Source organism: Onychostruthus taczanowskii, unplaced genomic scaffold (genome assembly GCF_017590055.1).
Source record: "Onychostruthus taczanowskii isolate IOZ18803 unplaced genomic scaffold, ASM1759005v1 scaffold12, whole genome shotgun sequence".
NCBI lineage: Eukaryota > Metazoa > Chordata > Aves > Passeriformes > Passeridae > Onychostruthus > Onychostruthus taczanowskii.
This window is the reverse complement of record NW_024498351.1, coordinates 11,700,018-11,727,496: the sequence shown is the minus strand read 5'-3', so window position 1 is coordinate 11,727,496 and position 27,479 is coordinate 11,700,018. Positions and strand designations below refer to the sequence as shown.

The 27,479-nt window shown below is 37.3% G+C and overlaps 1 long non-coding RNA gene across 3 annotated transcripts; it reads right to left on the bottom strand.

Moving 5' to 3' along the window:
• Positions 1-27,479, bottom strand: LOC121348457. Of its 3 annotated transcripts, XR_005954373.1 has the most exons (5): positions 27,103-27,479; positions 8,385-8,453; positions 5,355-5,533; positions 2,267-2,404; positions 1-1,962 (listed from the first exon to the last, which is right to left on the bottom strand). It is a non-coding gene; the product is annotated as an uncharacterized LOC121348457 (long non-coding RNA). The 3 variants fall into 3 exon arrangements; XR_005954371.1 differs by having other exon boundaries at positions 1-2,404; XR_005954372.1 differs by having other exon boundaries at positions 1-2,404; positions 27,272-27,479.

Sequence of the window (27,479 nt, the reverse complement as noted above, 5' to 3'; positions counted from 1 at the left end):
TTTTCTAATCCTGGATTATCCATGTGGAAAATAACCATTACTCTCCTTCATTGCCTGTTTAGTACAAGTTAAGGAAAAACAATGAAAAAAATTTAAAGCAAGTTTTTAGATACAGTCTTCTTTTTTATTGTCATGGAAACAAAGAAAAACACTGCCACAGCAAATAAAAAATCAAAGCACCTTCTGCAAGCAACCATAATTGCTCACATATCTGCTTGTCTGTTCATCACCCCAGTATCATTTGTCAAGCTCTTTGGACAAAGATTAATTTTTAGCCCAAAAAGCAGCAAAATGAAACCTCTAAATATCATTATAATTTTAGTAATCCTCCCAGTAATATTACTCTTTATCCTAGACTTTGCTTATGTACTCTTCTCTTTTTCTATGCTAAGATATTGATCATATTGTAAGGAGCTTGTCACGTTGAACATCTCTCCACTAGATTAGCTAGTTTAGAAATACTTTCCTTTTAGAGGTCAGTATTCATGTTTAGAAGAAAGAGAAAAAAATATTGATGTAAAAAGGCTGCTGTAAATAAGACATCTAGAAGAAAAGGGATTTTTATATCTATGCTATTTTCAGAAGTGAGCTAAAGATCAGCAGTCACAGAGCTGCGAATCTCTTGTTATTTTAGCCCAAACTACACAGGATGTTTTCTATGGCCAAAAAATCTCTTAGGGAAAAAACTCTTCATGAACTCCTGGCTACAAAGTCATCCTGCAAAAGGGAATAACACTGCTAATTGCATAGGAAAATAATTCTTCTTATCAGTATCCCCTTTTGGTTCTATTCTTGTCTTTCTGGTTTAGGGATAGGAATGACACTTCCTAATAAGCTGCATTTAGTATGCTTCTCAGTAACATGATAGTGGAGAAATGCATTGATTTTCTGTGCCTTCCATAATGAAATCTATCTAGTTTTTATCTTTCTATAACAATGATAATGATAATAATTTGCTTTAAACCCTTGTGACAATCCCTCTATTTTATCCAATAGCATATAATGATGATCTTAGAAGTTTATGAAATATTTTCTTTTCAGATGGATAATAGTCATCTCTCTGAACAGAATCAGAAAAACTATTTACATGGATGAGAATCAAAACTACTTGAACCATAAGTTAGAAAACAAGAAAATGTAGACTGCTTCTTCAAAGGCATAGTCCAGATGTGAGACGTACAAGCTAAAATGCTCCCTGCAACAGACAAGTCTAAATTCTTGTGTGTAACAAGTGCACATTAATGCTTCCAGGAACCAGTTAGGGGTTTTTGGTTTTGGTTTGGGTTGCATTAGGGTTTTTTGATATTATGTATTAATTAGCTAAATTCTGTAGCAAAATGTTTAAAAATCCTGCAGCAAAAGCAGATTTCTTACCATAAAAAAGCAACCAAAGAAAAATGGACTAGGGTAGACTAGGGAGTAGAGTAAGTTATTTATTTGAATGCAGTTTGGGTTTAGCAGTTTAATTTTTTATCAATTTTTTTTAATTTGTGGTACACACACAAGCATTCTACATGTACATATTTGAGCAACATAGCATGTTCTAGTGGTCAACATGAAGGTAAGCTTAATATGTAATATGTAAAAATGAACTAGGATATTAAGTTACTAAAAGTTATTGGAAATTAGGATCCAGTAAGAACTAGTGCAGTTCAGTGCACTAGTATTGAGGTTAAAGACATGAGGAATCAAATATATCCAGATGTACAAATATTCAACAGGACTCTGAAGGTTTATTCCTTTTTTTTTTCTTTTTAAACAAAATCTGAAGCATCCCGCATATATTTTTGGGTCTTTTGAAAATGCTTTCCCAAGTATTTAGACACCATGGTGGGAAGTTTTTTTTCAACCAAAAAAGAGCAAAGAGGAGATAGAACTTCAAATCTATAGTAAAGCAGCAGCAAGAGATAGCTGGTGACACCTGAAAGTGACTGGACTGCTGATTGTCATCAAGCAAGTTGCCTAAATTTTAAAGAGAACAGAAAACCTGTTAATTCCTTTATTTTTGAGGGGGTTGTGACATTAACATTTTCTTGCGTATTTTGACATCCTGATTTGCAGCTTGGACATGCCTGAGCTAAAGACCTTAGCAACTTTGGGAAAGATATTTATACGCAATTCAATCAGGGCAAGTTCACAAAAAAGTTGGTGTCTTGCTTTGACGTAATGAGTTCATGCCTGACTTTGTGATTCTAAAGGTCCTTAGATGGGAGTGAAAAAATAACAGAGACATTCTGGGGTAATCTTTAGTTATTCTTTGACTGACCTCTTGGAGAATGACTGGATTTCTATTGCGTGGACATTTGTGGTTGGAGCTGAAGGAGGGGCAGGCTTCCAGAAATGAGAAAGTCTGAGAACAGCTGGAAAATGGCTCTAAAGATGCTGTGACAGGATCCGGAAATATCTGTGGTATGACAGAAATGGTGGAGGAGTCATGAGATTATATTATGCACAATTATTACAGCTCTTTTTTTCTGCACCTCACTTTAATTTCTTGATGAAACAGAGCTTGGGGATCCATTGTTTTACACTATTTCAAAAGGTAAAACACAGGATTAAACCTCAAGTTTACCATAAAGAAATCTCTGAAAAAAGGTCTTGCAGTCAACACAGGAAACATTTTAAAATATAAACTTTGTAAGTCCTATTTAAAATAACTTTAATTAGAACATTCTGGAGACTAGATTTACTAGTATCCATTCTTCAAAATGTTGTACTGATGTTCAATTGTTTAAATTTAAATGTATAGTTGAGCACAAGGAACACATTCCCATATGCTTAATTGGCATCATTCTGTCCAGCCAATTCAGGTTTCTCATTCTCCAGTCTCATGGGCAATCACAGCATGCCTCATCTGGCTTCCTCGAAGCTTGGAAAAAACTCAGCAGCTTCACAGTCCTTTACAAGTTCTTCTGATCCCATTCAACAAGAAGTGCTGAGACCACCAAAGCCAGCAGCATTTCAGCCCGTGTGCCAATAGCTGGGTCAGTGACCAGTGAGACCAAACCTCTGTAGGCCCAGCAGCATTTGAGCTACAAGATACTGCTTTAAGCCTTCTTCAGCAGAGGCTTCTACAATGATAGGTGAGAAAGGCCAACTGCTAGCTCTGTCCACCTATATTTGTAAGTTGTCCCTACTATAATTAACTCACATGCCGAAAATACTGAGGTATTTCCTGCTGGGCAAATGTCCTTTACTGAGGTCTCTACTAACCTTTCACCCTGTGTTCCACAATGCTCTATCCAAGTTCCCTGTGCTTTTCAGCCAGCTTAGGCTACACTGTCCTGCCCTGCTGCAATATAGAAACTCAGAATTTCTAGTCTACATCTGAAATTCTCACTCTCTACTTTTTCTTTCTCTGGGTTGAACAAATTCAAGATAAAGCCTGTGAATTACATGAATCTCAGTTCATTAGTCTTACCTTCTTCTCAATATTTACTGCTTTTTCATTATCTCACTAAAGCTGGTGATTTAACAATTATTAGATTTTCTCAGAAGCTGTGTTGACAATCATTGAAATCTTCATTATTCATGAAAGAAGACATCAATGTTTCAGTCTATTCAGGCTATCTAGTCAGATTTGGAGGTTTCTGCTAAAATGGAGAAGATTTACTTTTGGCTGGGTCCTTTGTCTAGGCTTGTGTCAAATTTATATTTGATCTTTGACACGGGGATATTAATCTGAAGTTACTCAGTTATTTCTAATACCTATAAAAATCTAATTATTTACAGAACTTTTGTTCTATTAGTGAAAAAACAAGGAATTAATTACCCATTCAAAGAAAAAAAAATATAAAAGGTGTGCTGCTGAAGTGTGTAAATGCCACAACTTTATGGAAATTTACTTTGGTAGGTGTTATACAAACCTCCCAACAAGTCAATTGTGTTGCTATAAGACACTGCCTAAGTTCTCATTAAAAGATTTGGCCTTGGTCTCTGAGGTCAGGCCCCAAGAGGCTATTTGATTCCAAATGCAGATGTAGCCTAACCTGCGTTGACTCACTACTTACACCCCTTTCCAGGAAAAGAAATCTGATTTCAGAATTTTCAACATCTAAAAAGGACGCTTCCATGAATACAAGAAAGAGGGGGATGAGTGTGATACACACTGTTAGGAGCAGTGCCTTTGTTAAGGAGACAGCTTTACACCTTGGCAGCCCTTAGATCTGCTGACACCACTGCCCAAACTTGAGTCACATGTTACCATACACCTGACCAACACAAGCTTTTGGAAAAGTCTATAGTACAGAAGTGAGCTGGGAGGTAGCATGGTGCTGAGACACAAGGAAATGATTGGAAATGGTTTGGAAGAGGCAGCTGTATAGTGTAGGCTTTGAACATGAACAGATTAACGCCCAACTAAAAGAGATTAAAGACAACATATAAACAACCCAGCTTGGACCAGGGGAATGATTTTCATTATGTTTTTCCAGCAGAACCCAGTGTCTTTCTACAGCAAATTCTGTAAACTTACACTTCTGGCTCATTTTTTCCTCGTCACTAGGCTATACAACTATGCTTGTGGAACTATTCCTGGTTAATCCTATGCTATGGTACAGCCACTCCTTTCTGTCTGGAAATGGAAGAACATTTCCATGAGCTGCAGATGCCAAAACAAGAGGCAGGAAGGGGTTACTTTAAAAATGGATGAGTGCACTCTGGGCTTAAATTAGGCCTACTAGAAGTGGGCAGAGAGTTTTCCTAGCTCTCATAGACAACTTTTATCTCAGCCCATTTATCCTCTGAAGATACCTTGATAAAAGTTCAGACCTGCCCTTCTAATAGCAGTACTGGTTTGGTCTTCTAAGACTGAACTCTGTAATGCAGAACTCTCACAAATGCATAAAGGTATTAGGCAGCTTGAGAAGGAGAAGGACCATGAGTCAGGCTGGGTGTTCAGAGGAATCCACTACATTTTTCATTGAAAAAAAATTAATAAATCCTGCCTTAGAGGGTTTCTGCAGCACTCAAGCAAGAAGTGCAGCACTGCTGCTCTGTCTTGTGAACATAAGTGTCCTTCTATTCCACCCTTAGATGCTGGTGGTCAGCTGGGCCATGTCCTGTTCTCAGAATTTGGCCAAGTATAAATATTTACTGGAATTTTTGTTATAAGAAAAAGGTCAGCACAAGAGAACAGACTACGTATCAGTCCTTTTTCCTTCAGAATTAAAGCTCCTTTGTTAGTTTTCAAGAACCTGACTGCGTAAGATTTACTTTCCCTATCTTCAAAGCATGGCCATTTGGCACATAAGAATGGCTCTGTGAGTTCTCCAGCTGACTAATCTCAAAGAAACTCTGCTAACTTACTCAAGGCCTGTGTCTGACCAAACCACAACAAATTGTGCCCCACATACCTTAAGAAAGAGATGGGAGATCTCTTAAATAGAGGAGAGGAAATGACATTTTGCCATCTGTAAGCATCAACAGAAGCCTCTTCATTGAAACTGGAGTTTTCAGTCAGCATTGTATCAGCAGCTGGAACTAACTCCACTCAGAATGCTGATCTCAAATTGCAACTGCATTGTAGCAAACACTAGAAATCAGGAAGAGGCTGTTAGGGAAATGACCTCCTCTTACCTGCCAGCTGTATAAGAGCACATGCTGTACCTGCACCATCTGTGGATACAGCTTCACTGTAATTTAAAGTGTAAAAGCCATCATATTTTTCTGTCAGGATTCAGGACTCCCAAGTGTACACTAATATGTAAAACACTTTGTTGGTATAAGGTCCAATTGCATGTGCACATATGTCAGCCTTTACTGAGGCTCACTAAGTCATTGTCAGGCAGATGTTGTTTTGCCAGGTGTGCTTTTGTAGAACTTACATCTGGATAACTTTCCCAGAGAGGATTTTTAATTTGGAGATGGGCAAACTCAAAAAGTTTAGAGGTTGAATTAAATAAGCATCTAAAAACCTGGATGATTATCTAAACCAAATCAAGATCCCTAAAATAAGAGTATAGGCCTTACAGAATAGACAAAAATTGTATTATTTCCCTGCCATGATGACTTGTTAAATTTGCAGATTATTTCAAGTCACATTTTTGCAAACTACAAAGTTTTGTTTAAAAACTTTGCAACTTTTTAATGCAACTTTTATGCAACTTTTGTTGCATAAAGCTTCAGGTCAGTTTTATTTTAGCCAAATTATTTTCCTAGTCCCTACTTCAAAACCTTGTGAACCATATTGCATTCCATTTAACCTAGGTGGAAATTTTCACATTATTTTGAATAAAAAAGGGAAAGCTTTCAGCTATGCATCTTATGAAGTATATCTAATGCAAAAAGCAGAAACTCTATATAGAAATAAGGCTTTAACTTGCCTTTTATGTTTTGATGGGAGAAAGAGGATATTGCTACCAATACCAGTGGTTCAAAAGTCACTTTTTTGTTTCATTGTGAGAGAGCTTTATACTTGTAATTTGGGGAAGTTTAATAAAATGCCTCACTTTTCTGCTGTAGAAAACTAACTAACCTAAAATGAGAAGCAACTAAGTATTAGGTAGACTTGGGCAGTTTGGAAGGCTGGATGCTAATAAACATAATTCTTCCCCTATACATGTAAAACATTTTAAAGCTCTTGACAGGCAATAATAAAAGTTTGACCTGATGACTGGATTTGAGGGAAGAATTAGCAATAGATAATTCATTAAAAAGGCATGGCTTATTTCCTCACCTAGAAATATTCCTCCAGAGGAAACAAAAATTAGTGATGGAATTTTCTGTCAAGGTTAACAGAAAATTCTTTTCAAGTCAATGAAATTACTCCAAATAATTCTCTCCACTTACTGATTATTTATAATTCTGTGGTGATAACGTCTGATAATATTACTTCATCATTAGTCATTTAGTAACTTCTTTTAAAAGTCCAGCATTTTTTCTGTGAAATATTTTTCTTGTATAAATAAAAAAAGTTTGTCTGATGGAAGATATATTCGTTAAAAATACGTGAGAATTTCACAGAAAAAAACATTCTAATTCACAGAATTGCTTATTGTGAAATGCTACCAAATATTTCCAGAATAATTTTGTAAAATGAAAGCAATTGAACTGCAACCATTGCCAATAAATCAATTGGTTTGTTTGGGATATGTAGAAATACAATGACTTCTACTGATATAAAGTCATTAGAAGAAAACAATCTGTAAACATAAATGTGCAAATAGGAATTGCACAGTTCTCTGTACTTTTGACTACATTTGCACCTTTACAGTAGGGTATAAACACACATTTTTGGAGAGCCTTTATTTTGCTGCACAAGTTCTCAAAGTTCTCAATGCTACTGCCTTTCAGACTGCATATAGATGAACACGAACTCTGTAGACTCTTCTCATCTGACAGATTTGCTATATTATATATTTCATTATTCAGTACATTGATGCTGAAAAAATGTGAAATGATGGAATCACAGAATTATATAAGTTGGAAAAGACCTCCGAGATCATTGTGTCCAGCCTCTGACTGATCACCACACTGTTAACTAGACCACGGCACTAAGTGTGATTTTCAGTCATTTATTGAACTCTTCCAGGGATGGTGCCTCTACCACCTCTCTGAAAAGATTGTTCCAATGTTTAACAACCTTTTCCATCAAGAAATTCTACTTGCTGTCCAACCTGAACCTGCTCTGCTACAGCTTGAGGCTATATCCTCTCGTCCTGCCTCTTTTTGCATGGGGGAAGGATCCAGCTCCCACCTGACTACAGCCTCCTTTCAGGTGATTGTAGAGAGTGATAAGACTCCTCAGAGCCTCCTTTTCTCAGGCTAAACAACCCCTGCTCCCTCAGCTGCTCCTCATAACACCCTTCACCAGCTTCATTGCTCTTCTCTGGACTCACTCCAGCCCCTCAATGTCTTTTTTGAAGTGAGGGGCCCAGAGCTGGAGCCAGGATTCGAGGTGTGGCCTCATCAGTAGTACACACTGGATCAAGTTCAACAGCACCCCCAAGTTTAATCAGTACCCCCAAGTCCCCTTCCCCTGGGGAGCTTTCCAGCTACCTCCCCTAGTCTGTAGTGCTGCATGGGGTTGTTGCGACTGAATATATGAGGCTAAATCAGAAAAGACTGAAGGGCTGTTGGAATTGATATTAAAATTCCAAGAATTTTAATATCAATTTAACCACCTTGCTTTCAGATGAGGATATATGTTAAAAAGCAAGTAAGGTACCATGTTATCTTGAGATGCATCAGAGATGAGTCCTATTGGTCAGTCTTCATCTAGCAAGGTGTTTTTAGGGGCTCTGTTTGCAAGTTAATTGGCTTACATTTATTCATGTATTGTTTATACTAAAAGCAGACTTCTGTTAAGCATCCCAGGTAGATCTCCTCAAGCTTTTTAAAGGTGATTACTATTAAAGCCTCATGCAAGATGTTAACAGAAATACCTTTTCCTCTCCTGAGTGTCACACTTCTGGTCACTCTGCCAGGACTCCAATTCCTCTCTTGCAGAAGTTCTGTGAAACGAAGTGCATAAGATGGTGAAGAGGAAGTTTCAGCAATTAGTACACAGAAACATCTAAGAACTGTTCTGCAGCCAATAAATACCCTGAATATATATTAAAAAATTATATTTTTTTAATATAATAAACTAAATTACTTTAGTATAGGCTTTAAGATAGCTTAATTACAATAAAACTAAGATAAAAAATTCGTAAACATGTATTTAACTTTTCAGTTGACCAGGTGTGTATTGCAAATTTATGATAAATTCCAAACCATGAAAGTATCAAAGTGTTTTGTTGGTTATTTCAGCCAATCTTTATTCTACTGTGGTAATTCATGATTAGTCAGGATATGAGCTTTGGGATTATGTTCAATATGGAAAAATAACTAAATTTTAAAAAATACATATATGTATATACATAAACCCATATTTGTTATGATAGGTGCAGGACTGACAGTTGTATTAAAAAACATGCTTGCAATCTACTGAAAAAAATGCACCAATTGTATTTGCTTCCTTTACAAAATAAAATATTGTTTGTTCTTTTCAGAGCTGGCCTTATTTTTACATGAAAAGTGAATTTTAAGATAAGACTATATTTTCAAACATAAAAGGATTTTCTTTATCTCACTTCCTGACACTCTGCTTTAGCTGCTTTTTCTTTAAAATAATCATTTGACCTTTTAAATTACTAGAACTGGAGATAAAACATCACAGAGCCTTCGGAGATGACAGACAACTGATCAAATAATTTTCAGTTGCTCTATCTGTATCTTAAAGCAGTGGGTTGCAAAATCCAGCCACATTTGAACAGCATCAATCTGGCTTTCTGTCATTTATTTATAAAATTTCTTTTATGGTCACAGAAATCCATGGTAAAACTGACCTGTAAAAGAGTATCTTTTTCCAGACTGTTATGAGAAAAGAATAAACAAAACATGGGAACTTATCTCATTACATTGGAAATTAGCTCAACCTCAAAAGAGGGTGCACCTGCTAAAATAATTGTCTCTTTCTGGTATTTTCCATGTAATACTCCTTCACTGTGCAATGCAGTGTAAGTAAATCAGCTATCTTTTAAGTAGACCTGGTGGCAATTAAACTTGATTAATAGCTGCTGTGATTGCAAGGTATTAGTCTTTTCTTCTTTCAAACTTGCTATTAATATGAATTTTCAACCCAAGCATAATTTTGTGAAATGTTATGGAATCTGAAGACAGACAGAAGATGTTTAAGAGTACAAAATGAGATTATAGGCCATAGATATCCTTTTAAAAAGTTGAATAAAAATGAATTGAGGTCCAGGAAGATCAGACAGAGGAGCTCCATCTCCTCTTTTACCAGACCTGGGGTTGAGTCTCTGTCATGCAGTGATAAATTTGATCAGATATGCTGGCAGTGTGGCCAAAATGATTCACGTCTTCTTCTTGTGACAGTTCCCTACAATTTATGTTACATGCAAAATTTTGGTCCAGATAAACTTAACCAAAAAATGCAGCCCAACAGTTTAATCATGACAGATATGTGCAATGTGTGCTAAAAAGCACTGCAAAAAGAGCATGGACCACTAGAGGTCTGAGCATGAAGTCAGATGTGTGTTATTGTCTACCCACACAACCTCCAAAGAAGTTTAAAGGAAACACCTTGAGACTTGTGTGGATTTTTATTAACCCTGCACTGTGAATTGATGGGGTGCTGGGGAAAAACAAACATAGGCAGAGAAAACATGAGGCCTGCCCTGCACAAGAGCTCTTTATTGACAGTTTATGACATAGGTTTGGAGTGGCCCAATATTGTTCCTACGACCTTTGCCTCCCAAAACTCATAGGCATTTTGAGACTTTGTTCACCCCTTGAGGGCCTGCTGGCCTTGTCACTGCAACTTTCTTCTCAGTGCTGTTCTGAGCATTAATCATGACCACTGGAGACAATTACAAGTGCTTCTTGCCATCCCTTGACCTAAATTTCTGCCAGCTTCATTCTCCTAATCTGCACACAGGCCTAGTTCAGGATTGTGACAAAGTACACAGGACAGATTAGTAGTGGGGTCTGCAGTTAACTTTGAGCTGGCATCCAAATTCCAAGCCCATGTTGGCCCAAATTCAAAATAGGTTGCAAGAGAGGAAAGGACACGCAGCCTATTTTTTAGGTTTTTTTTGGTCTTCCCCAGGAAGGGAAATTTCCCCATTAAGGAAAATGTTAGCTTGCTATTAAAAAACTAAATTAAGAATGGCTAATCAGTTAACTGCCTATAGATATATATATTTTAGTAAAGAAAAAATTAGTACAGTTGGGTTTGTTACCTATATGAGTATTAAATTTGATAGGTTAGAAAAGGTGTCTCCCTTGATCCCAGTACACCTTTCTGTATTATGCTCTGTTAAATTTTTTTTGCAATCACTTTCTTCTCAATTTTCTCCAAATCTTAAAAAAAACTGTTAAGAAAGTGGACACAGAAACAAAGATTTTGGCTAAATATTCTAAAGCCAAGAGCAGGCAAAATGTAAAAGATCAAGATGAAAATTAAACTTGCTTCAAAAGAAATCCAACATTGCTACCAGACTTCATGTTATCTAACAGGACTCATTAAAACAAAATGGAACAGAGCAGTAAAATAGATAATAAGTACACACTGAGCTCTAGGGCCAATTTTTCTGAGTGATTGAGTTCTTCGAGAGCTTGCAGAGATTAAAAGCCTGCAATCTATTTTCCTTACCACTGTTGTGTCTTGCCAAATCTGTCTTGAGAACTAGAACAGGAAATACCCTCCCAGCAGCTGTATCTGTAGATTTCTCAACTTGGGCTTTTACTCACAAACAGTATTCTGCATTTCTGGGGCATGGCCACATTTTCACTTCTATTTAAAAAGTTCTCAAATACATCACTTTGGCAATGGATGTTAAATACCTGTCATTCAAAAGAGCCAATAAAATGGAAAATTTCAACTAGGTTGTTGAAATATGACAGCCAAGAAAGGACAGCCAGTAGAAAACAAGATCTTTTGAAGTATCAATTCAAGCATAATAATAAATCTGTACAAATTGTAGTGCTCTTGTTCCCTTTTTTTTCCTTGCCTTCAGCTTCCACATCACAATATATGCAATACAATAATTTTTTTTTAATTGGTAAGTATTTATATGTTTGTTAGAACAAGTAAAAATCACCTGTCAGAAAATTCTGTGACATGAGCAATTACAAGAATATAGTACTACGTACACTATTTATAGTCCCTATAGGACACTTGGCTCCCAAGAGTGGGACACCTTAAAATCCTCTGAAAATGAAGATAAATTCAGAATCTGCTATTTTTTTTTTTAATTTAGAGATTGGTTAAGAAATTATTTCTATATGTATAGTCACACCAAATAGTTGCTTCATTAATATGTCAAACTTCTCCACAAACCACAAACTTTTTTTGGCATTTGTTACATTCTTTGGTAATGAGTTCTCAGCTGATCTCATCTGCACTAAGAACTTCTTCTCTGTTTGCTTTGATGATCCTTAGTTGCAATATTCAGAGAAATAACAAACAATTTAATGTCTTTTTAACTTCTCCATGCTAGTCACAAGCTTATTGGTCTCTTTCATGTTCTGCCTCCCCCATTCTATTTCTCTCCCTAAATGCTTTTTATTTTTTTGTTCAAAGCAGGTTTTTCTTTGCACTGATACAATCCTGTCCCCACTTCTCTGAATATTTTCCAGATCTACTTTATTTAGTTTTGAAATTCAAGGTGTCAGCTGGATTTAAACTGTTGTACAATGAAATAGAGGTTGAGATGATCCATGCAGAATCTGAAATATGGGAAAACTGTACTACAATGCCAAGATATTCCAAAGAACTAGAAGTAGTAATGTTGAAAACCAAATGTTAACTCCAGGATTTCACTTTGGGCTTTGTTGCTGGGTTTTTTTAAACCTTTACTTGCATGGTTCCTTTCTTTGGAGGTTCAAAGTACCAAATTTAAAGAACTTCAAAATGCCAGTAAGTAACTATGAACCATTCTGATTTGGCGTTTGAGAACCTGCATATTTTAACGGAGTCTGTGCTTATGACTAAAAGTTTGCAAAAAACCTTTCCACTGATCATATAAGAAAATTATACAACATTCAAGAAACTTCCACAAAGCTTCCATAGCAGTTAGTTTCTTTTTCTCTCTCTCCCTGATCATGCCATCAGCTTTTGAGTGGCATGGTAAAGGAAAATCCAGCACTAGCCCCAGCTTCTCTTTTTATAAGATGGCAATCAAGGAGTGGCTCAGCTGTGCCAAAGGGTTCCAGAAACTCATAGATGCAGATGCTTTGATTTTCATGCAATTGAAAACACAAGAAAAACCTTGCTTGGGGATTAGCCATGCTCTCCAGACTGCTTAATTCTACTATTGCTACTTTCTACTGCCTGCATACCTCAAAGGCAGCAAATCAATCTTATATGTGAGCAGATAATGGCTGAGAGTCTACCAAAAAAATAAAAGAAGCTTTCCAGAGCAGCCTGTGGGAAGAAACAAAAGCTTCGATACAGGAAGACAGAAACAGCAGGCAACAAAGCAACAGCGGATGTGGGGTAAAGAGGAAGTAATGAAAAAGTGGATTTGGAAACATGGAAAAAATGCAAGAACCCAGAGAACAGAGCAGGAAGAATCAATGGAAAACAGGAAAAAATTTATAAGTGAAGGGATCCAGAGTCAAGATGCCAGAAGAACAAGCAACTTGGCCACCAGAATAAAAAATGGGGGAGATGAACATCCTAATTCTGTAAAAGATGGAAACTGGGGTGTCATTGATCCACAGGATTCTTGGCATACATGCAGGAGTTACTGAAACGAAAAGCTGGTGAAGGGCACACACCAGGCACAGAGATGTGAACTCTGATGAATGGCAGGGAACCTGGGCAAGGTTGGCTTCTCAGGCTGCAGAATAAATGCGCAATTCCTGTGCCATCCCTGTCTCACGAAGTCCCAGAACTTTCTTCTAATCACTACAGAGGTGAATACGTAAATTGTTGTGGGAGCGATGGAAGGTGATACAGAGCCCAAAGATATCCATGCTAAGATGTCTTGCACTGTGCTGGGTCATGTCCTCTTGACATTAGGAACAATTGGAAACCATGCAAACAAGGTGGTTTTATAGCAAATGCTTCAACTTGTTAAATAAAGTCATGGGGGACCAGGAAAGAAAGTCTCACACAACATACAAATTTGTGTTCCCTGTCAGCAGCTGTGGGAAGATGGCTTAGGAAGGTTGAACCTTTGCCAGTCTGTGTATGAAGGGCAGATGCCTAATTTTGCAGCACCACCCAACTTTTCAGTACGTATTGTGAAGTGAGACACCAAAGAGCACAGAAGATGCTGACAGGAACAGCACCACATTCCATGTCCTGCATGCAGCAGAGCCGATAACTTCACATGCTAATAAAAAATTGTGTGATTGAAAAAATAAATGAGATTGCCTCGCCACAGAAGTTGCACTGGAGATGGTACCTTGTCCCCATCACTGTTTGTCTTTGGCCAAGCTGAACTTTATCCAAATCACCTGCATGTACAGATACCAGTTATGTCCTGAAGCTTCTGAGATGTAAAGTGCCAGACACTTGCCTTCTGCTTCACACTAAAAATTTACCCAAATGTTTGTGTCTGGAAGTTATTGAAAAGTATAGAAACCAAAAATCCCTGCCAGCATGAAAACACAACCTTCACATGACATAGTTGATTTTTGCTTTTCAAATCTTCAAGAAGTTGCATCTTGATTTCAAGCAACCTACTGAACTTCAAGGCAAAAAAAACCCTTCATGACTCAGAAGTATTGTGGAAATGCAACTTTAGACATCGCAGTTCTAAGTAACTGGACGTCTTGGACAGCTGGACAGCACTTATGCACTGCCAAATGTCTTTATTGAGTCACAAGATATAATTTTAGGAATGATTATCACACGAGCTGTTAAACAAAGTTGGTTATGGACAGCTCAGTTTTCCAAGCATTGCTTTTAGTGACCTAAAAATGAATGTTTATAGCCTATCATCAGATGCATACATTATGCTGGCTTATAAAAGTTCTGGAAGAGTCTACTAGAGCTAAGCAGAATTTAATCACTAGGAAACTATTTCCAGTCATTAAAAAGAGCATATGTGTCTTGGAAAACTTGATATGTAGAATTCTAATGGAGGGAGGGGGAGAACAACAATATTTTACTCATTAAATAACTTCTCTGATGTAGTATTCTAAACCGTGCATGGATACATAGCAGTTCACGGAAAACACATTTGCATCAGATTCCAGGAATTGGATTCTTTTTAGTATTCTTTGATGGAAAATGAAGGCTTGGCTGCTTACCAGATTATTTGCTCTATGATAAATGTAAAAGTTTTACAAGCTCTGAAGGACTGTGGACAATCATTCCTGAGAAATTTGATCATCACTGAGACTGTTGCAAAAGCTGAAGATATGCTACCAGCTCAGTAAATCTTATAATTTAGATAGGGATATAAAAGTTGCATGAGAAGACTAATGTAAAGGATATTTATTAATAGTGAATAAGAAATTCAATTACATACCTCCACAGCAAACAATGTCTCTTGGAAACAGCATGACAGTGGCACAATTTCAGGAGATCAGTTATCTTCAAGCTGAGCTATCAGTTGCCTTGCTTGAATTACACTAAACTGATGGAATCTCTACAGTCAATACAACTTCCAAACTTTTATTTGCACCTCTCCTTCTGTCTCTGATATCCTAATCTTTTGCAACAAGCTTAAATACCTTCTCTTGGCACTAAAATAGAGAGGGATGTTATTTTAGCATCATTACTTTCAGATTTAAGATTTCTGAATGGTGTCAATGTTTCCAGGTTTCTGCAACATTATATAAATTTGGGCAGTTCATTGAACTATCAGAATTATTTCATTCTTCTTTTATGCTGATTTCTGTCAACATGCTCTCTCACAGACATTCACAAAACAGCAGATTTATTTTGGGATGGAAATCTATGCACAGTGCTAGAAGTACAGTGGGTATATATGTTGCAGAATCTTCAGAGCAATACTTTCATAAGTGGATATTCTGAACGTTCATGCTGAGTTGTTGGTGGTTTTTTGGGTTTTTTTTTTTTTGGTTTTTTTTTTTTTTTTTTTTGGTCAGTGGGATTGATAAAATACTTTGTCTCTCTACCCAGCCACATATTTTGACAAAACTGGAGGGTTACTTTCATCTTTTCTCCCTCTACAAAATTTTGGCTGAAATTGAAGTTATTGAAGAAGAGGGAATGACAGTTTTTTTTTCTGACAGAGATACAGACATAAAACATAAGTTAATAAGACATTTCCTTAGGAAAATTCCAGCCCCTTTATCTCTCACTGAGTGAGTCACTTTTGCCCAAGAATGTTTGTGTTTTCTCTGTAAGCATTTAGGCTCTGTTATCCTCGTATCTCTCCTGTAAAGGTTTACTGTCACAGTGGAAATCCATGGAGGAAATAGGCACCCTAGAAGAGAGAGTTTTTCAGTGGAGACTGTGTAACTTCAGAGGAATGGTTTGCATCTTGTGGGTTGAGAATAGAAATACACAGAGTGACCAATTCCTCTGCTGAGTCATGATAATAATGCATGCTAGAGCCCTGCACAGAGAAGGCAGCAACGTGGGCATTCCAGTGAGATTGTTGAGGGCTTATTTTAAGTAAACTTAATAGATAGATCCTAGGTCCAACCAGAGTGCAGGTGGGTTTTGCATGTTTCACTCTGGGTCTTACAGGAAATAAAAAAACATAGTCCAGTTGAATCAAAGGAGCAATTGTATATTGACAGTTATTTTAGAATTATTGAAATTCATGTGTTCTGTTTTTCTCACCACACCTGCAATGAATTCTAGCTACCCCCAGTGTTTCTGACACAGTTTCAATCTAGCCAAAGAAGGTAATAGTATGCCTGGCATCCATGCAGCTTGGATTATCATCTTATGGCAGCATAGCTGACATAACTAAATTAATTTGACTTAAGAAATCAGAGAAGTCTTGAACTGTTGTCTCGTAGATGACAAACTAGTGCCTTATCAGCTGAGCTACTCAGATCCAGTCTGCAGTACTCTTAAGTGTGATTTCATCTAAGTAATGTGTTGCTGAGTCTAATGTCAAATGGATCTATCACATTACAACACATTCTAATTAAAGGAAAAGAAGACTAAATGTATATGATCAGTCATTTAAAAGGGTGTAGTACATTAATAGCCAGCATTTTTCTAACAATTTCAAAGCCATTTTATCATTATTCCTTTGAGTAGAAACAAATACATTTTATTAATTTTTTTGCAAACTATATGAAGATAGGGCAGACTACTACATTTTTCTTGCAAAAATAAACTATAAGTCTGTCCATTAATTTCACTGGTTTTATTGGAGAATTAATGTTTAAATTGCACCAATTTAATCCCCCATGAAATCTTAGCATTTCCCATTGGCTGGCCACAAGCCAAATGATACAGAATTTAGACTATTAAAGGTTTTGAATGTGGGTGAGTAACCCATACCAAGAATATTTCCATATTTCTTGGAAATAGGCTCTATTTTTCTTCAGGTATATTTGTACAAGAAAAAATAAGACTCATCTGAAAATTTTCACAAGAAGCCATATCCTTTGAGTTTTTCCCTTTTGAATTTGCAATGGCCTGTATCCCTTGATGGTGCCAACAGCTGTGCTTTTAAGAAAAAGTGCCATGTGAATGCAGTACTTCTCCTGAACTGCTGACTTTTGGTCATCTAGACAGAGTCAGTACCTAGATACTCTGGGTCAGACTGCCATTTAGCATCAGAATGAAAGATTTCCACGACCTAAAAGTGCTTGTTAAAATATATGTAACCTACTCTTTGAGGAGTGTTGCCTCTTTCCAATATCAAACACTTAATTCTTCTTTTTGACCTAAATCCTTTTCCCAAGACGATCTAGACACAGGGAATCATACTTCCCACTGAAACTTATTTGGTTTATGTTTCCCTGTCATCCCGACAATGTAAATGTTCCCAAATCACTTGAGCCTCAGGTATGAGAAGGTAATTCTTCAAGCACTCTGGAGGTCTTCGTTGTGGATCTGAATCCCATACCAGTCTAAGTTGGGTCTTAGTCCCACGGCACTTCAAAGTATAATAAATACATCAAGAATTAAGGCATCTGTGCATAGAAAAAAAACTACCATATTCTATTTTTAAAAGGAAAAATTGAAGAATATTAGCATAATTCCCTTATTCAAAACCAAAATTGGGACACAGATTAACAACAGACTTAAGAAATGGAATTACAAAAAAAAGAAATATTTCATCAATCCATTAATTCCTTTGTAAAGAAAATGACAATATTTTTTTCAGGCTAGTCTATATGGTTTCAAAAAAGAGCAGGCTAGTCAGTATGTTTTCCAGATTACTAGATACAGTGATAATGTTTGTGGATTTCAAAAGCCAAAGCAGAAATAGTGGAATTTATCCCATCTCAGATGAACATTGCAAATTACTTTTCACTGAACCTGTTGAAAACTATCTTTTCCTAAGGGAACAAGAATACCTCAAGCCTTATGTATATTTTTTTAATTAGAGAGAAATTTAGACCTAAAAAAGGAGTATTGTTTATTTACATGTACAAGCCAGAAATATATTCACAAGCTGCACAGACATTTAATTAGTTTCTGCAAATGTGTGATTAATTTCTTTTCTTAGCATTTTTTTTTCTTTTTTAAATTCTTCTCGATATTTGCATTTCCTCACACAGAAAGGGTATCTTTATGTTTTCCTGAACTGATTACATCTCCCTTTGGAGCTCAGCACATCTTTAATTACTACGAGATCTTCAAATATTTTTGGAAGCTTCCTGTTAGAAAGATCGTCAGCCATTTCTATCCTCATTCTCCAAAGGAAACTTGGAGCAGCTCTCACCCAGTAGCAACATTGACACATTAACTTTCCTCAGCCACCTCACTCAGACTACTTAGTCTGGCTCCACCAGGGCTGGGAGCCTTAATCAGATATCATACTAAGGAAAGCTATGTCAGAAATTATGTCAGATGAATGGTGGTCACATGGCAACAGCCTCATTGAAGCAAACAGTGCCACACTTGTTTTTATGCTACTTTATGACTCGGCTGAAAAATTACTTTGTTCACAACAAAACACCACTAATGTATGAGCTGTTACCATAGGATTTTAGCACGTCTACTGTTTTCTCAACATTCTTTTAATATACCAGATGGACAGACAGCGTAAATATCATTAAACTACACATATTATCAAAGTCATCAATCAGCATGTAAGCTAACCAGATGAAACACTGGCAATCCCTTCTGGCATTTTGAATTCTCAAAGTAATGGTATTATGGAAAACATATAAAGGAAAAAATATTTTAATTTTGCACTTTGCTTTGGCGTATGCCGGATTCACATATACAGGAGAATAGGGAGACGCAGTCAGCTCTCCTGCTAGGTCCCAGAAGTGTGTTTTTCCCTTCTCTACTCTGGATGTCAGTGGGCTGGTGGGATATACAGAGGGCAGAATAATGAGACTGAGCAGGAGGGAAGAATTTGCCCTCTGGCTCCACTCACACTGCAACAAAACAGAAGCCCCAACGTCTCCCGTCACTTAAACTCCCTTTCCTTCCCTAGCTTCTGAGGTAAAAATGCCCCTTGCTATTATTCATATTCAATTCAGTTAGTGCTCCTACTCCCAACAAGGGATTACAGGCAAGCATGACTTTTTCATTGGGAAGAACTGGAAAACCCACTGATTTCACAGGAATTATGGCGTTCTTGGAAGCAGGCCACACCAACACAGCAGTACAGCTTAGTTAAAAATTAAAGTTTAAATGACTGGTCATAGACCCTGGCCTAGAAAAGATAAATATCAAAGCCAGCTACCAGAAATTATTGCAATTAAAATTGCAAGTGGCCACATCCTGTCGCCCTGATTTTGTAAGACTTTGTTAAGCCTTCTGATGTTTGCATTCTTTCAACAAACTTTCTCACACACAGTTCTGTAAATAACCTATGTTTTGCATTCTTTCATGGAGGTGGAGAGAATTGATGGACCCTTGGTCTGTCCAGTGGCATTGGAGAGGTGGCACTGTCACCCTCCAATCCACTGTCACCTTTGGAAAACTATAAATGTTGGAGTCAGAAAATAAAGTTCTTCTTCTTCTTCCTTTTTGTTCCCCTCGAGGGCAGCAGGGTCTGTGTCATCATTTCGTGCCGTATCACAACAACATCCTAAAGCAGGCAGCTCCATTTTCCTGCTAGTGTTACTCAGCCCACAGCCTCACTGCGCTGTGGAGAGCAGGGAGAGCTGCAGTGCCTCTCACGGGCATCCTGGGCTTGTTTAAATTCCCCCAGAAGCTGTGGTACTGGCCTGCAGTGAGAGCCTGAAATACAGGTGGGGTCACAGATCTCTCTGTTTGGTCTGCAGTGCTTATCCCATTTAAACTACTGATCAGGAAGGAAAAGTTTTGTGTTTAACCAGGAATAACAGCAAAGACAACAAAAAGAAGCTAAGAAAACCCTAAATTTAGCATAATGAGTGGTCAGAAAAATGTGAAAAAATATTTCAGTAAAACTCTACCATGGATGACTGTGGAAATCAAGAATCCTCAAACAGAAAGCAAGAAAAGATAGTCAGATATTTTCAGAGAGTAACTAAGTTATTCCTACCTTCTAGTATGAGAACAGATACTACAAATGCATGCTATAGCATATTCTACCCATAAGGGAGAATTTGAATTTTAACTAGTGACCTTGGAGCCTTGTTGGCATAGACTTTGGATCAACAGAAATTCTGAAAAATCTGTCTTTTAAACCCTGAAGTTCCAACAATCTATAATAGATTCTGGGCATAAACTGCATATCATTCATACAGCTGAGCTTTTAGCACTGCTACTATTTTCAGTTGCCTTCTGGCACCACTTAGTAAGTTCCAAATGAATGAATTCTCTATCCACTGATATATAGTGGGGGGAGAAAAATTCAGACTCTCTACACTGAAAAATAACACGCATGCTTCTCTTGCCTTCCCCTCTCAGCTCCTCTGAAGCATAAATAACCCTCAGAAAAATACACTGATTTCACATTGCTAAGCAAAAATAAAAAATAACAAAAAAAATTGTTACATTTCTATGGGGCATTTTATTTTCAATCACTTTTTCATTTTTTACAGAGCATGCAAAAAATTTTGAAGCCAGAAAGGATCAGCCTTTCCCACTAAGCCAGCACAGATCTTACTCTAACTAGACACATTGGACCTCCTGGGCTGCACGAAGTCCCAAGAGACAAGCTGAGCATGCACTTGCTGAGGAAAGTACTGTGGAAATCAGGAAAGAAAATATGTGAACTAGAAGAGCAATAGCAAGTTATACCTCACTTCAAAGAGTTTAAAGAATGGAATAAAGAATAAGATGAGATGGAGCAAAAACTGCCCAGGAGAGGTGAGGCCTCACCAACATAGTCAAAATATTGTGAATCCATATGAGCTTTGAAAGGCTGTGATCCAGTTCTGAGAAGATTACTTACAGCTCCAATATGGTTTTTTTGTGAGTATTCTCATGGAGGACTACAAGGAAGAGAGCTGCAGTGACTTTTTTATTGACACTTTTTTTTTTTTTTTTGAAGCTAAGCCATCAGCATCTTCTCTTAAGTAAGATACTTCTGTCATCCGGTTTTGATCATGTGTTTGGTTCTATCCTGCAAAGCTAGTAGAAGTAGCTGCTTTAGAATAAAAGGAAAAAAAAACACCAAAAAAACCCAAAAAAGGGGCAAGAATAAGCACATGAGCAGCAAGGATAACCACATCAGGGCATACCAGAGGTTTACACTAGCACAGGATACTGTCTTTGACAGCAGACAGTGGCAGATGCTGAGTAAAGGAGATAAGGACAAACATGCACACGATGATGTCCCCCTAGAATAATTTTCCACCTTCCATTAGAAAGATTTGTACATATGGTAGATACAGGATGGCAAAACTTCACTGAACTGATGCAGATGGCAGAGGAAAAGGGTACCACAAGTCCATCTTGCATCCATTGCTCCAGACATACTTTATATATCTTATTTGAACTTGCATAAGTTGGACAGCTAGTGAAGGCTGCAGGAATTATATCCTGTCTACACAGAGACTTTTCTTCCTTTTTTAATCTGAGAACCATATAACAAGTTTGAGATTAGGTTTATGCTTACACAATGAATATAGTTCTGTTAAAAATACATAGAATATTGCTGATTAACAGGACGACTATTAAATGTACTTTTTATGGGATCACTGGCTGTTCTCCTTGACCAGTACACCATATAAAAATTGTCTTTTAATGGAAGAATACAGTGCAGAGACCAAAATAGAAACTGCTAAAACAAACATGATAATTATCTAAATTTTATAATATCACTCATAAAACGTCTGCCTTTTCCCTTTATGAGCTTGATAGATTAAATTTAGGGCAGATGTTTCATATAATTTACTCAGAAAACAGGAAAATTATTTTAAAAAAACTCATAAAACCTACAAAAACACAAATGAAACTAATCTAAAACATATGCAGTCTACAGATTTAAAGGAAACGTTAGTTATTCCTGAAGCTATGGATAAGGATGCTTAAAAGATAAAACCATCTCTCCCACACATTTTATAGTATTAGATATTCTGAACTACTTTGGACAAACAAAGGCCCCTCTAAATTTAGGGTGCATGAGGTAGCTCTGGCTACTTTCCCAAAGACAAAGAGGAACTCACAGAAACACAAACCCTGCTCCTCAGTGCACAGAAGCCAATCTGTGGTATCTTAATTGAATTATAGAGGTATCGGCTGTAACGTGAATGTTGTGGAAGATTACCAGGTAAAAGTATTGCAAATTATCTGTTAATGCACAATAAAAAGAGGAAGAGGAGCAGGTGCAATGTCTTTAATCCTCCAAAGAAAAAGAACCTCTTCACTGTCAAGAGATACTGAGAAGAAATATTGTTTTACATGGAAGATGTTTATCATCAAAGAGATATTGAGGCAAGTTTCATGAGCATTTTGAAAGATTTTTGAAGGCTCAAAAGTCTCCACACCACAAAACTCAATTTTCAGAACAAGTAAGCTACAGAGATCCCAGGGGGAAAGAAAGTATACTGTCTTGTTGCAAACTCTTTTAGCCCGAAGTCATCTGTCAGAATATAGTTTTTTATTATCTGGGTTCATGTATTAACTGTGTTGTTAAGAAAACATATGTTCTGGCAGTGCTTCTGGCAGTACTGTTAGTGGTGGCATGCAACAATTTTGGTTCCTCTATAGACTGACCCTTAGTTGCTGTGAAAGATAAAGGTCTTTAAATGTTTGAGTGTGAGACTCTTGTAATGCAGGAGGAAACAGAGATGTATTTTTGAAATAAAATTTTTCCTGTCTGTCTCCATGTAGTGCTGATTCCTGCGCTTGATGAGAGCAGGAAAGGAACTGAAACACTACATCTAGCTGAAGGCTTCTGAGTTATGCCCTTGGTTTGCAGTGTAAAACAAATTATTAAACAGAAAAAAATAATAATAGAAAAAAATCCCTTTTACAAGATAATTGGAATGTATAAAAATATGGAATCCATCATATTATTATTCACTTATATGTTAGTAAAAAGAACTGAACTAAAGAATCTCTATAACACACACACCCTGGGAACAAAGTTTAGGCATAAAACAAATACATTTACTATGCTGACAATAGTCATGGATTTCAGAATCACAAGAAAAGCAATAAATATTCTAAGCCAAACTGCATGTTTTAAAGATACCCAAAACAAGAGGTAAAGTATTCATTTCTCAGTCCCTGAAGTTCAGAGAAATGGGGTACTGTGGTGGTTCTGCCTAAATCCTGCCTTGCATTGAAAGCAGATCAGCTAGAGAGCAAATCCTGCTGCTATTGGGTATGAGCACTTTCTGTGAAGAAGCAAAGCTTTCCCTTCCAAGACTTTACCCCATTGCACTTTGTTCCTGCTGGCAACACATCACAGCCTGTTTTTGTGGGCTTGATAAAGAGGATTTGGCATTGGAGATACATGCTGTGTGTGAGATACCAAATGAAAGTAGCAAAGGAATGGATGAAAGCTACCAAGTGTTGCCCAGCCACCCTGTGTATCATCTGAGAAAGAAAAGCCAGCTGCAAACAGAAGAGCAAACAAGCCTACCTCTGACTCTTGGGGTAGCAGCAATTAACTCAATGAATTAAAAAGCACTATGATTCCCTCTTACTAAGCTGAGTTCCTTCTAAGGCAAACAATTGCCTTCCTAAATAGAATAAAATATTTTCCAATGTGTCACCTTAATAAAAGCTCTGGGACAATTCCTCTTTCAGAACACATCAGGTTACAGCAATGCAGGAACAAAAGTGCAGATGGTTTATGATGGGTAGTATCAAAGCAGTGCAGGACAAACTAGCTCAAATACCTGATCTGAGGTACAAAAAAAACCCAAATTTGCATTGATGTGGCATAAACATATGATCTTGAATAGATATGGCCAAGGCTCCAAAAAAAGCTGCAAAAATAGTTAACTTAGTTCAGTTCTTCCACAGACCATAAATAAGGTTCAAAGAGTTATAAAACCAGGCACTAGACACCAAATGCATGCAGTCTTGGAGTAGTGCTAGTAAAAGTACATCACCACCTCTCTGCTGCACCGAAAAATTAAGTAAATACTTCATTCATACATGCATACACATATTGCATACACACTTTCACTTCAGAGCATTTCTATAGTTTGTTAGGTACTGGCACTAAATAAAGTTTTGCAAACATTTTCATTTCATATTGTTAGTGGTAAAGAGAATATTTGTGGTGCATGGTCACTAAGCAAACAGAGTGAAAATACTTTTACAGGGAGTATAAACAGTTTTATGGAGTATCAGAGAGCAAGAGGAAGCTGCAAATATAGAGCACCAGCAGCTGTTCTGGGGCAAGGCAGCTGCTCTGGTTCCATCTAGTAGCAAACTCTATTTGGGCAAACAAGTGGGTGGAGGACTGTGTAATGGAATATAGCGACTTCTAAAGTGGCATAACTCATAAAAGGATGAGAGGACTTCTTTCTCTCTTTTTTATATTATTTTTAATAAGAATTGGGAAAGTGGCCCAAAACTGTTCCTGGATAATCACTTGAATAAAATACTGGATTTATTACACTGCTATTGACACCCTTTCTTAACCTATTTTCCATGAATATTCCGTTTAATTGTAGGAAAGCTTGAAAAAACAGACACCAGAGCTGGTGCAAGAACATCTACATTTCCACATTATATATTTTTATAAGATCCAAATCCTTAGAGATTTATTTCCTCTGCCCCAAATACATAAAAAAACACTGGAAAGCTATATGTGCAGGCAAATTTATTATGAGCACTGAAGATATGTTCTCAGAAAGCTTTCAGCAAATACCTGGGAAAGCAAATATACTGTAGATTAGCCATGTTGGCTTGTGGGAAATTTATCAATTAAAAAAAATAGATTATATTTATAAAATTTCTTACTCAGCTCCAGTGCAACAAATATACTAGACTGCTATACTGCAGCCAGGGCTGCTCATTCAGCAAGCAGTTGTTTCTTCTCTTGAAGTTGCTAGAGTGACAACTGGTTGCCAACAGTATATGTTTATGGTAACTAATGACTACAGGTTTCTTTCATCCTCAGAAATGTTTTCTGGGTGCAAACACCAATCCCACTGTGTATGTTGCCATGAGCTGGTATTTCACCCTGCTTCTAGGGCACTATCTGTGTGCCTCTGTTCAGAGAGCAGGACTTCAGTTGCTGGAAGCTCTGTGGCCTCTCCTCACCCATGGGTTTCCATAAATGCTTCTGTTGTGCCTTCCGTGACAACCAGAAGTAAATATGTTATATGTTCTCCAGACAGCTGCTGTAACATATTGTGGAATACAAACCCAGCAGCATCAAAGCCACCCTACAAGTAAAATAACTACATTAACTGGTAGGAAAATTGATTTTTAACTTCAGCTAGCAGAAGGGAATGGACACAACAATGATATTTTCTGGTTCCTGCAACACACCCTCACAGTTCAGCTGGCCCTTTTCACTTGGGTGAAAGAGGTGCTGCACTTTCAGGCTAGTCTGTCCTAAGAACAGCTGATCCAGAGAATCTCTCATAATGACTGTGAGAGAAAAATATGCCTTTGATCCATCCTCATTGCCAGACCTCTGTGACCTGAAGATTTTATCCAGCTGGGAGTCTACCTTATTTTTTGACAAGACAAAGAGGGGCTGTTGATTACAATTCATAGCAGCAGCCACTTTTACAGCAAAACCATCTTCATTTCTTTCTTGTATTTACATTGTACAGTTGTATTGTACATTGCATGTACATTGGTACGGTTTGAATACAGTGCATTTGTAATTGAGATAAATTATCTCTATACATGAGATGGCCCTTTGGGGATTCCTCAGAGACAGCTTTACAAAGTACCCAAGGTTCACAACTGCCATCAACAAAAAACTGAAATAGTCCCTTCTATCATTTGTTCATCTGAATCTTGTATAACAAATGGCCACCACACTCCATAGCTGATATCCCCAGTTATCAGCCAGATTTCTGCCAAACTTTGTATTGTTATCCTTGGCCCATTAGCCTAGAGATATTAAGCTCAAACATTTCAGTACAGTTCCTGCTGTATTCCAGTTGGAGAACAGTGATTCATTCTACCATTTCTCTCAGGAAGAACAGATCAGCTATGGGCATAATTTACAAAACCTAATGAACTTCGGGCCTGGTTTCTTAGACTAAAGCATTAATTCTTTTTAATCAGCTGTTTCTCAGTAATCAACAGATTTTTTGACAATTGGTGTGGAGTAGCACCATTCAAAAACTTATGGAGAACACTAATGCTGTACTGAATCTGCACCAAAAAAGCATCCTTGTGCTGTATTTTCATAGCTGTCTTTTACTCTTGTTTAAAAGAGCATAACTATCAGAACCGCTTTGTTCAGTACGTGTGTATATAATAATGTATATGAGTCCATCATTGTGGTGTTCACTGTGGAAATAATGCAGTCATACAAAAGACACATTGCTCAAAATAAAACCTAAGATAAATAAAGGAAGCTATAACATGCTCTGTTGGGCCCTCTTCTGGACCTATTTAAAGTCAATGGCAAAGTTCCCACTGACCTCAAGCAGGAACTAGCTCCTTTTTCTCTTTCTAGATTTGTTTAGAAAGAAATATAATGACAGACTTGAAAGGTAAGATGAAATATTTGGGGAGAGAGAGAGAAAGAATAAAAAAAGGAAAAGAATCAAAAGGGAACAAAGTAAAATAAAAATCTGTATTTTTACCATTCTGCATAGGGTGTAACAAGAATTGATTAGGGTGGATTTTTTCAGATTTTCCATGTTCTGGTTTTGCCAGAATATTTTTAATATTTTATTGCTTGCATCTCTTTCCCAGCTCTTTCCATCCTCTTCTCTGTGGGCACTTCTACTGGCCTCAAAAAGCATGTGGTGCTTCACAAAACCAAAAATGTGTTTGCCATTAAATATAATGTGTAAAATCTTACGATGCTTTCAGAGAAATAATGCTCACATATCCAAAATGAGGGGAAAATGGTACCTAATCATACGTATAATTCACAACATTTATTTCACCGGTAATGAATGTTGTCAGGTTTTTCCTATGTTGAACAGCCATACCTGAGGGGCACAGCATTAAAGGGCACATTCACTGCTGACATAAATGGTAACTACGGCCACTTCAGTGAAGTTATCTCCAATTAAGCCAGCCATTACATTCACTTCAAGGTATGCAATACATTTTAAATGATAGAAGCAAGTCCAGGAAATGCTGAGTACTTCTACGAACCCTCCTTCGTGTGTGACTCCCCCTGGACTCAGGCTCCTTTCCTAAATCCAGCGGTTTTGTGGTAAGTGCCGCCTGAGCAAAACACGGCGATGGTCAGCGCTGTGTCCTGTTTACCGTCGCAATTAACAAAGCGGCATTCAGCGAGAGACACCAAAGAGCCTGCTGCACTTAAAGGGCTAAGGAGAGGTGATAACAGCCCTGGCTTCGT